The sequence below is a fragment of the Cygnus olor genome, chromosome 3, assembly GCF_009769625.2.
Source record: "Cygnus olor isolate bCygOlo1 chromosome 3, bCygOlo1.pri.v2, whole genome shotgun sequence".
NCBI lineage: Eukaryota > Metazoa > Chordata > Aves > Anseriformes > Anatidae > Cygnus > Cygnus olor.
In genome coordinates, this window is record NC_049171.1 from 87,069,631 (window position 1) to 87,080,721 (window position 11,091).

Sequence of the window (11,091 nt, forward strand, 5' to 3'; positions counted from 1 at the left end):
AAATTGGAATTTTAATAATTACTCGCATAGCAAGTGTGCTGTACTGCTATGCTTATGAGAGATTGCGAAAGGGTCTGCAATTACCTCACAAGAAATGTTATTCACATTATTATCACTATGATCTATGTACATCTATGCAAAGAGATCTGCATCCCCAGGTGATCTCTTTCAGGTGCTGGCTGGAATTTAGAGGTAAGTAACTACTCACACTGAGACTGTTCCTTCATAAATTTAGCACTACTGACTGACAGAGATGCTTATTCTAGATTACAAACTGCTTTTCTGTGTAATCTGGACAGTTGCCTAAATCTTAAATTGAGAACAAATAACGGAGAGCCCACTCAAAATTCATCCCACAATATGTGAAAAGGATGCTGTGGAGCAAAACAGGTCAAGAAAAGGTATGTTAAAACCATAGTAAACAACCCATGCCTGATGTAGGCTTAGTAAGCAGAATCCACATGCTTATGTGCTTAAATAATAATAATTATATATAATAAAATAAATGTACAAAAATAAATATATAAATATAATATATACACATAAATAATATATAAATAACAATATAAATTATAAAAATATAAATAATATATATAAAATAAATATATAAAAATAAATAATAATAATAATTTCAGCTGAAATAATAATTTTGGCTGACCCTCATGGAACAAAGAGAATTGTACACTTGCAGAACAAGTACAACTCAACCATACGACTCCACAAGACAAGTATACCTGGAATATAGATAAAAAATACCTTGGTTCTGTAAAACCACTTCAAACTTGCTCTGTCGGTTCAAATCAGCCCCGAAAATTCTGAGATCACCAGATTTTCTCCCAGACTAGATAGGATTTATTCATGCTGCTCTTACCAGTAACATATACCCCTACATACCTGGCATGAAGCACAGAAAATCAGTCACATCAGTCTTGCTGATGATCTGGTAGTGCACTGCTGTGGCATTAACGTGCACCCATGGATGCCACAGATGAATGTGCTGGGAGACGACCAGCTAGATGTGTGCTTCCAAGAAATAAGTGCTTAAAGGAGAGTTAAATAAAGGGCTTGTGGTTGTTGTTACTGTAAAGGAGAAATGCTTGTTAATGTCAACATTAAAAATAATTGTAAAATCATCTAATAAGACTGCCAGCTAACAGGATTGAAAAAGCACTCAGATATAAGTGACTTTACCAGGACTAAGAGTGAAGTGTATGGGCTTGCAGAGAGCCGACGGCTACCTGGCTGCCCTCCACCTGCAGTGCTTGGTGAATGTGCAATAAAGTGCATAAATGTGTGCCAGGGCCACCATCACCTCTGCTCTGCTTAAACACGCAAAGCCGCATCAGGCCAGAACAATCCTGAAGTGGACCTCATTCCAGCTGGTTTGCCCCCATCAAAACAAGGCAAAAACATATACATGCTGACCACAGCAGAGAAGCAGTTTTTTAACTTGTCAAAACCTTCAATGTGTAGCCTTTTCCAGTGCTCTGTTTTCTTGGCAGAAAGTTTTTCCTAGTGGTTAAATCTTCCATAATGGTCAGGTAAGTTTTGACCATACATCCATTGCAGCTGGAAAAAATCCCCAGTCCTCGTTACTTTTTATAACATCCATCAAAATACTGAAGGCCTTAGCCTAAGCAAGCTAAAGAGTTTCCATCTCCTAAGCTTTGCTACAGGTCTCTGCTCTACTCCTACCTCCCTCCAGTCTGCCCATGTCTCCTGAATATGGCGCTTAAAATTAGACAGAGTTCCCCTGCAGAGACTTCATCTGAGCAGGGAGGGACTTAGAGTTACCACCGTCATCTTGAATATTATCCTGCTTCTTACCCATTGCAGAGCAAAATCTGCCTTTTACAACATCGCCACCACTGTTTAATTTGTGATCTGTCATGACACCAGTAGCTGGTGAAAATACCGTTAGGTAGAGAGCAGGAACCAAACTCATTTGTGTCTAGTCCTCTGCCTTTGTATTACTTCATCTTGTCGGTGTCCAGTCTTCCCAAATCAGTCATGATACTAAGCCTGATTCCTGCACTCGCAGCCTGCTGAAGCTTTCCCCTCTCATTTGAATCCGTATGGAAACACTGGATTACACAAAATGGCCCATCATTTCTCCTAATTGAAATAACTTACAGAATGGTGTACTGCTTAAATCAAGGGGATAACTTAACATATGCTGAGTTTATCAACATTTTTTAAAGCTCTTCTTTTCTCAGCATTTCAAGAAATTTCCCATGCAAAAATACTTAACGCAAGCTTGGCGCCATCGCTTTTTCCACAGGCACTGTAAACGGTGAAGCTCCTGGTGTGCTGAAACCATTGCTTAATCACACCCCCAGAGACTGCCTGCATCTTTCTTCCCCCTCACACCCGGCCTGAGCGCTCCCTCAGCAGCTGGAGGTGCGGTGCAGGCAGCTCTGCCTGCTACGACAGCAGCAACTGAGAGTAACACCGAGGCAGGTTGTTACTGCTGCTGGGTTTTCAATGTGCACTGCTTCAGGATCTGCATTCAGCTCTGTAATCCTTATCCAACAAACAAACCTTGTTTGTTCCCCTGATCTAAAGTCGAGTTCCCTATCCAGGAATTCAAAGTCTTCAGTTGGCAGAGGACTTTCCCCATGTTCCAGCAGTCACTGATGTGTGACACAAGCACTGGAAATGCTGACTTAGATAAATATCATGAAATCATCTCAGTCATTGGGTTTTCATCAAAAGCCCCGTTACCTTCAGTGGGACTTTCTTTTGCATCTACAAGTGAAATGTGGGCGTGCTGCTTCTTCACAGTTTCTTCATACCTGCCTCTTCATACTTCTTTTTGATAAAGTAAACCGGAATTACTCTAATAAAGGAAAAGAAAAATAATTTACAATGCTTGTCATATGCTCTTTCATAGCCTGTACACTGGTGGGCTTTCTTGCCCAGGGGAAAGGGAAAGGTCGAGGCACAGAAATACCCAAGTCTTCTTCAGCTTTCGCTCCAGGATACACTTTATTATCTAAACATCAAATTCATAAAGTAACACAAAGCAAAGCTATTCCCTCATCCAAAGCCAGCTGCAGGGGCTCCCAAGCTTTCCATGCCAAAAAAAGGGCACACATCTCAATCTAAACCCCTGCTGAAGCAAGTGACAAGCAGGCAGCCTGTAACCCTTTCCTGACTGTTTAACCCTGTCACAACAGGGTTTGCTGTTGTGAACGTTTCCTTCCAGGGCTGGAACAGACAGCTTTACAGTCTTTCAGGTTTTCGAGCACACAGCACTGTAAAGGCATGTTTTGTGCATCAGTACTTACAGCAGCACTATATAATTTTGCTGAACTTATTTAAAAATCCAGCCATGGAATGGTGTCTGTGATTTATTATTTTTGTTTGTTTGTACAAAATGGAAAACTTTGTTGATCACAACAAACCCGTATATACGTTTTATCTTCGAGAAATATTCTGAGCACAGGAAGACCAGCCATGTGTTAAGAGTTCACGATCTCTAGGAAGCTGATATTACATGTGAGTTTTCTACACTCAGCCAAACTATGAAGACAAAGGGGGATGAATAAAAATGAAGATACGCAAAAAATGTCATGTATATGGGATGCTTAGAACAGGAAAACATGATGGGAAGCAGAAAGCTAATAAGGAAAAGAAGATTTAAAAAAACAAAAACAAACAAACAAAAAAAAACAGTTCCTCAAAGGGGCAGACAATCAGAGGGATGCAAACAGGAAGAAAGAAATAGTCGAGTGGAGAGGAGAAATGTAAACATGTTTATTTTCAAGGCTGCTTCACATAAAGGCCTTTCACAAGCAGACCATGAGTGCCTGCTGTGGGCTTCCGAAGACAGAAGGCAACTTTGTTTAGTTTGACTTAAAAATAGGATTAAAAACTCAGTCCCTCATTCACTATACCACAAATTTAGACATCATTTTCCTGAGTGCTGGCTGCCCAAGTTCTGTCTTAACATGCTAAAGAACAGTAGAGCAGATACTAGGCAGAGCCACATTGAGTGTTATCACTCCCAATTTCATAGGGAAGCTCAGGCACAGAAAAGATTAAATGTGCTTATGTCCAGAAATATAAACTTAATATAAACTTATTTTTTTACCAACAGGTCCATCTTGTCTTCTACTATTTTAACAATCATTTAATGATTCCCTCATTTGGAAGAGTAGCACCTGACTCTCTGTACCTTGACCCACTGTCTCTGAGAGATGTGTGAGTACTGAAGTCTGCCCCATAAGGACAAAACTGCATTTCACTCACGTAGCGCTCACTTCTTGGGAGATAAGAGGTGGTGCTAAGAATGAATGGGATCTTTTCCATTTCCTGAACCTTCAGAAGAAATGTCTGATGAATTCCTTTGGTGCAGTCTTTAACACTGGGTTAAGACACATACCTGAAACAAAACCACTCAGGTGAAAGACTTCAAGGTAAGTTTATTTGCCTGGCAGATTAAAACACTTCCCTTCTGTTTGAAGACCTAGCTAATTTGATGTGGAATCAGTGAAATGCAATTAAAAAACAACAACAACAACAACAACCAACCAAACAAAACACATTACTAGGCTTTCTGTTTGGTTAGGTTCAAGATGAGCAAGTGAGTGTGCAGGATAAGGACTGAACACCACATCCCCTTGCAGTTTCCAGCTGTAACTACTAGACAAACCAAGGCACACAGGAGTGGTGGATATTCTTTAAACTGTGTTCAGTGAGGCTCAAGTGCAATCTCTTCAAGCACTTTAGGGTGCTGAGACCTATGCTACAAAATGGATGCAGCCTTGGCAGTGCTGCATCCCTGCACACTCAGCACTGACCCCTCTGCTGCAAAGCACCTCACCTGCAGCCTCCTCCTCCTCCTGCAAGCTTCTTCCCACCACGCCACAAACAAACAGGGAGGTGTAAATATCCTCTCTGCCATTTTTGCCTAATTTTCATTAAGCTTTCGTGAGATGAGTTGCAGGAGCAGCCAGAAGCAGGCTGCAGCCTGGGTAAGATGACCATAGGCACCTTGAGGGCAAGGCTGATGCTCTGTGCAAAACTGAAATAGAGGCCTGCACACAAACAGTACGTTAAGTAGGAACTAAATCAGCTTCTGTCACTTTAAAACTTTCCTCCACCCTCCATCACCTCCATCCATGAGTTGCCTGCAGCATGTATATTGAGGAATCGCGTGCAAACGTTACCATAACCCAAGGCTTAACATAAACTATACTCTTTCAGGTCATTGGCAAATAACAGGTATATCCGGTTGTGCCTTTGTACTTGCCTGCACGCAAATTAAAAGCGCATGTAAAGTTACAATAATCAAAGTCAGTCAGGGGGAAGGGGAGGAGAGCAGGGGGATAATAACCGGGGGATCGGGTTATTTATCTTCACGGAGAAGCCACTGAGAGGAGCCTGCTTGCATGCCATTTACACCTCAAAAGAAAGACAGGGGCAAACCTGGCTTTTGGCCAAAGCCGTCCCTCAGAGCGCCCTGAGCTGTGCCTAGTCCTGCCTTCTCCCTGCAGCTGGTAGAGTGCCCTGCTACCTCCGCTGCTGGTGCTGCTGCTGCTGCTGCTGCTTCCCCGCGGTGCTGCACGGCTTCCTCGCTGCCACCTGGGCCGCACGGTGAGGCTGTCCTGCTGCGACAGGATGGCAACCAAGGCGGGCCTCCGGCCTTCCTCGGGGCAGACCTTTGCTCTCCCGCTCCTTGCCGTGAGGGTGCACCTCCAGCGCCGTGCAGCCTCTGAGGCTGCTTCACCCCCCATGGAGGCGATGCCCATGGGGTGACCCCAGGACAAGCTCTGCCACCCGCGTGGGCACGGAAAGGCCCGGCTGGGCATGGGCTCCACCGCTGCTGTCCCTCGCAGGGGCAGGCATCAAGCCATGGTCCTGCAGCCACCCGGAGCCTGGGTGTGGGCTGCTTGGTAGAGGGAAGAATTTATGGCAATTTCTTTCTGCCTTTCTCCCTTGGCGTGCCATGAGATTAACAGACATTAGCGAATGCCTCTTACCGGAGTGCTGTGACAAGACGAAACCTGCCCTGACTGGCACCTGCAGTCTGCTTCCCTTGTGGTCTTTGATCTGCCATTGCTGAAGGTTAGAAGACCTGAACGGCTCAGAAACAGACACTTCCCTTGGGTTTGCTTCCAAACGCTAGCAGTGATCTGCGTGTGTCAGGAGTGTTTTCTCTCCCCGCCGAATTTAGTGAGAGGGCTAGAGAAAACTTTTATTACTATTGCTTGTCTTACAGGCATAGGCAACTGTCTTGATGCAGCCATTATAGGGAATAGTGTAAAAATATCCTGTGCTCAGTTTTCCACCATTGACCACAGATACCGCAAAGGGAGTTTCCCTTATCCCCTTGGTTTGACTCGATTTTCTCTAATCCTTTCTTCAAATTAAAAAGTGCGCAAATAAACAACTCCCATTTCCCATACCCCAGGGAAGAGCATGAATAATTTTATAGGCTAGAGTATTACCCGCACACATCCCAGTCCTCAGAATTTGAGTCATTTCATTTACCACTAAAATGCAGTTACTGCTGGAGGCAAATACACCAAACCCTTGCGCAACAGAGCAAAGGAAGCCAAGAATGCCCTACTGCAGAGGATGTGCAAACATTTCCTTAGCTAGCTTTAACAGCCAAGTCACTGAAGGCCCGTTTGGGATTCCTGCATTTACATCTGACGGGATACTTCAGCAAAGCCAGTGTAGCTGGACCCACCCTTTTTGAAGGAAAATCTGAGGCTTCTTCACAAATACTACTGACCTTCAGGAATGGAGGGGGGAAGTGGGGCGAGCATGTTCCCTGGTGCATTTGACGGGGTGACATTTCTTAAGGGGTGACATTTACAAGCATCTGCTTGACTGACATGAAATTTCTTAGTTCATGACATGGATTTTCTTTGGAAAATCCCAGCTAAGGACCTGTCTCTTCATGTTTAAAAGCTAGGGAAAGCCCTCGTGATGCACACATCACTGTGTCCCTGTTTGGTTTGTCAGCCACCTTGGCAATCCGTTTGTGCCCAGCACAACCTCCTCTCTCAGAAAACCTGAGAGAAGCAGGCTTAAGTAAAGGATAACCTTTATTTAAAACACTGTAAACTCTCCAATACACAAGTTCAATCGCTTGGACCAGAAATTACCCCAGACCCCATCGAGTCCCTGCCTAATAGCGCAGGCAAGTCTGGCGCATCCACCTGAACCTGCCAGAAAGCAGAACGGGCTTTTCCAAAGTTCAAACTGAAGCCCAGAGGAGGGAGGCACACACTGCCAGCCCCATGAAAACCCTGAAGGAGAACAGGTAGCCAAGACCTGACTTTTTTACCTGACACTATGCCTCAGAAATGGTCCTAGTCTGGCTCCAAAAGAGAAAACATATATATGTGTATATATACCCACCATGCCAGAGGCTTCTGGTATCGCTTTCTGAAGTACTCTTAGATGCTTGCAGCCCTGTTCAAGAACTCCCTTAAGCAGAAAGATTGGAGGCATCATAACAGGGTATGAAGTAATGGTCATACCTCCATGCAGCTCCTGTACCTAGGTCAGACCTGCAGCCCCCACCACACCACCAGATTTATTCTGTGAAGGGAGGAGAATTTTGAAATTCAGCTTGGATTGCTCTAGAGACTGCTAAATTTAAATTTTGTTGCCTATTGTAATACTTTGAAGAGCTATTTTGCTGTCAAGGGATCAAAGGTTGGTGCACAAACAGAGCAAACTGAAGAACCCAAATGACCAATATATGTGTCATGAGAAATTATTGCTTGGGAAGTGGTGACCTGAACATCCATACACCGGTTTAGCTAATGTCTAAGGCACCTAAGACACATGATATAAAAACCCATGTTCTCATCAAAGAGCTGTAAGTTTCTTTCTTCCAACTGTGCTTTACCATCTTCTCTCTGCATGCAGCATTGTCACAGCATCTACTGGCAGGGTTCCCTTAGCTGGAAACTCCAAGTCATCATTACTTTAACTTTGTCCAACTGCAGTCATCTGGGCTGAAATTTCCTATCCCAGGAAAACCCATTTTTCATGTTGTAATTTTTAAAAATGTTCGATCTATAAACAGTTGAACCCATTTATAAGAACAAAGAAAATAAATGTTCATGTTAAAACATGGTGGTGGCCTTTTCTTTGAAATGTTTTGTAACCTCAAGCTTTAAAGCAGGGACTTCACATTTGTCCACATAACGTATTTTCTCCCAGATTTGTGCTTTTTACTCTTCCCTTGATAACTCACTCAAATTTGGACAAATTTCCGGTCTCTAAAAAGCCATATTTTGCACTATAGTAGTGCAAATCTATAATCTATATCTATAGTAGAGATCTATAATCTATAATCTAAATCTATAGTAGAGACTTTTAAGAACTTCACAAGTAAAACTTCAGAAACTTCACCCATACAGAATACATTTCTGCCTGTGAGGCAGACTTTGCTTTCAGCTTTAGCCTGGCAATGGTTTGCACTACCATCCATCACTACACTGAGCATACAAATACACTGGCGTTTGCTGAAATGGCAAATAGTAAACTCCTCGTGTTAATAAAGCAACGGGACTACAACCTCCACATCACAACTACTAACAGAGCACCCAGCAAAGCCTGGAAAACAAATGAGAAATGTAATATTGCTGCTTAGTAGCACATTAACATTATTAGCCCTAAATGTTACTACTGTTTTAAGCTTTGGTGTGAGCTATCACACCAACCAGGCTGTAACGTTTCCATAGTTCAAAAGACACACAGCCCTTGGTTCTGCCAAACCCAGAGCAGCGTGGCGATGTGACGCTGCTAGATGCCATCGGGAGTCCCTTTGCTAAAGAGGGACAGTGGGCAGGCACAACAGTTTGCACACTCATCGCATTTTGAGAGCAGATGCAAATCTTGAGCAGGGTCTAAACTTTCCTAAATATTGCTGTTTTGTCCATCTTTCAGGTGACTCAGGGTACTTTAATAAAGAGCATTTGTGTAGCATAAATACACACACACAATATGCCATGAGTGAGTGCCCAACAGCGTGTAAATTAGATTGCACTCTTCTGCCTCATAGCAGAAGATAGTTTAAAAGGCTACTCTGAGGGTAGCCTCAAAGCGATCAGCTCCGTGTTTTCCTCTCAAGGAAGACTTAGCTGCATGGTCACATCTACTACTGTCAAGAAATGACCGCACAGTTTGGAGAGAAATGCCTGAATTAATTATAACACTGTGCCCTCATTTTCTGCAATCCCATCTGTGTGTTACCTGTGTGGAAGCAATTTCCAATGTATGCCTTTATTTTGCAAATAACATGGAAAATGCAAACAGATGGAGAGGCGACAAATCAGACCAGCACTGAGCTGAGCCCCAGCGAGTACTGGGAGGTTTCTTTCTTTCCCTCGGCAGCTGCGGGAACTCGGCTCAGGGCTAGGAGCCCAATTGGGGCTTTACAATAGCCAGGGAGAGCTGGAAATGTGAGCTGGGAAGTCAGTGAGAATGCAGGGAAGAGCAATAGTCCAAGGAAAGCTGCAAATTAATGAAGGTTAAGAATGTGATATGTAACCACAAACATATATACTTTAACAAGCATGCCAAAAACGCTTTAATTTAGGCCACAGTAAGTACATAAATATCCCTGAATCATGGAGCTGCAGCTGGCTCCTGTGCATGCCTGGCACTCTGAGCAGCGCTGAGGACGTAGCTCCTCGCGTTTTGCTGGCGTCTTGTCCTTGGCACCATGGGAAAGCCGCCAAGCTGAGGAAAACCAGGAACGTGCAGCAGACATGATCTCATTATCTTCCACACTCGTGGTAGCCCTGCCTGAGGTTAGTATTAGCACTGAGCAGTTCTGTATGGCGTAGACAGCCCTGAGCATGCGGGTACATCTCTGCGGTGCAGAGCAGCAGGTGCCAGCTCTGGACCCAGCTGCCCTGGGGGGTCCTGATGGAGCAGCTGCTGCAGACCTTCTGCTCCTGGATCCGAAACATCTTGAAGCATAGTGGTAACTCCACATTGTGCTGGTCTCCTGTGCAGGCATAACCTGAGCAAACTCTTGTAATCGCAGAGGCTTACGGGGGTCAAGTTCTGATTGTTTCAGTGGTGATTTCCGTGACTTCCATCAGTATAGTTGAGATTAGAATTGAGCTCAAAAGGCAGAGTAAAATTTTATGCAATAGGATATTGCATGTAAGCTTCCAAGCGATCTGTGTTTTATAGTGACGCTACTTGTTTCTTCATCTGATATAGTATTGTGCAACACTCAGAAACAGGCAATCGGAAACAATATTTCCATGGGATTATTTAACGAAGAATGGGCTGGATCACTCTCTAAACGGTAAACAATTTGTACAAGCTCTGCACTGAGGCGATTCCAGGATAAAACATTGCTCAACTGTTGTATAATCCGCCTTAAGAATTTGTAAAATGAAGAGTGAGAACCCAGGTACGGGAAAGAGCCAAAGGAACCCAGTGTGTGTGGGGGGGTTCTCCATGGCACGCCGCAGAAGAAGAGGTAAGGAAAGAAAACGAGACTATGACAAGTCCTTGAGAAATTCCAGTTGCTGCTCAAGAGGATTTATGTGCAGCGGCTCCTAACTGACCTTGCCAGTACCCAAAAAAGCAGCCAGCGGCTGTCACAGTTCACAGAAAAACTGAGAACTGAGCCTGCAAACCCTTATTTAGGTAAGTAGCTCTTAACACATGCATAAAAATCTGGTAAAGGTTAAGGGGTTTTCTTGAAAAAGGGAGGACGGTGTCGGAGAGCTAAAAAGTTCCTCTCTAAAGGCAAATGAAGCCTCTCCAGGTTCTGCAGTTCCTCTCCCTTTACCAGACTCTCACCTCCATAACAAGGGCTCTTGTCCACCTACAGAAAACACCTCCGCTCAGAACTGCAGAGGTACTGATGTCCCCACAGACCCTGCCAGCCCCTCCGTCTGGCATTCCTGTCAAATCAGTCAGGATCTTTAACAGATTAAGCCCGAATTCCTTTCCCTTAATCCCAAACCCACCCACTTCTGCCCCTTCAACTGCTTTCCTCTTCCATATCTTACATCAAGTGCGTTTTTCTAGGCCTCAGAAAAATTCACTCTAGGCAGCGTACATTTTCAGCGATTCAGTCTTTAGTTCTGAACA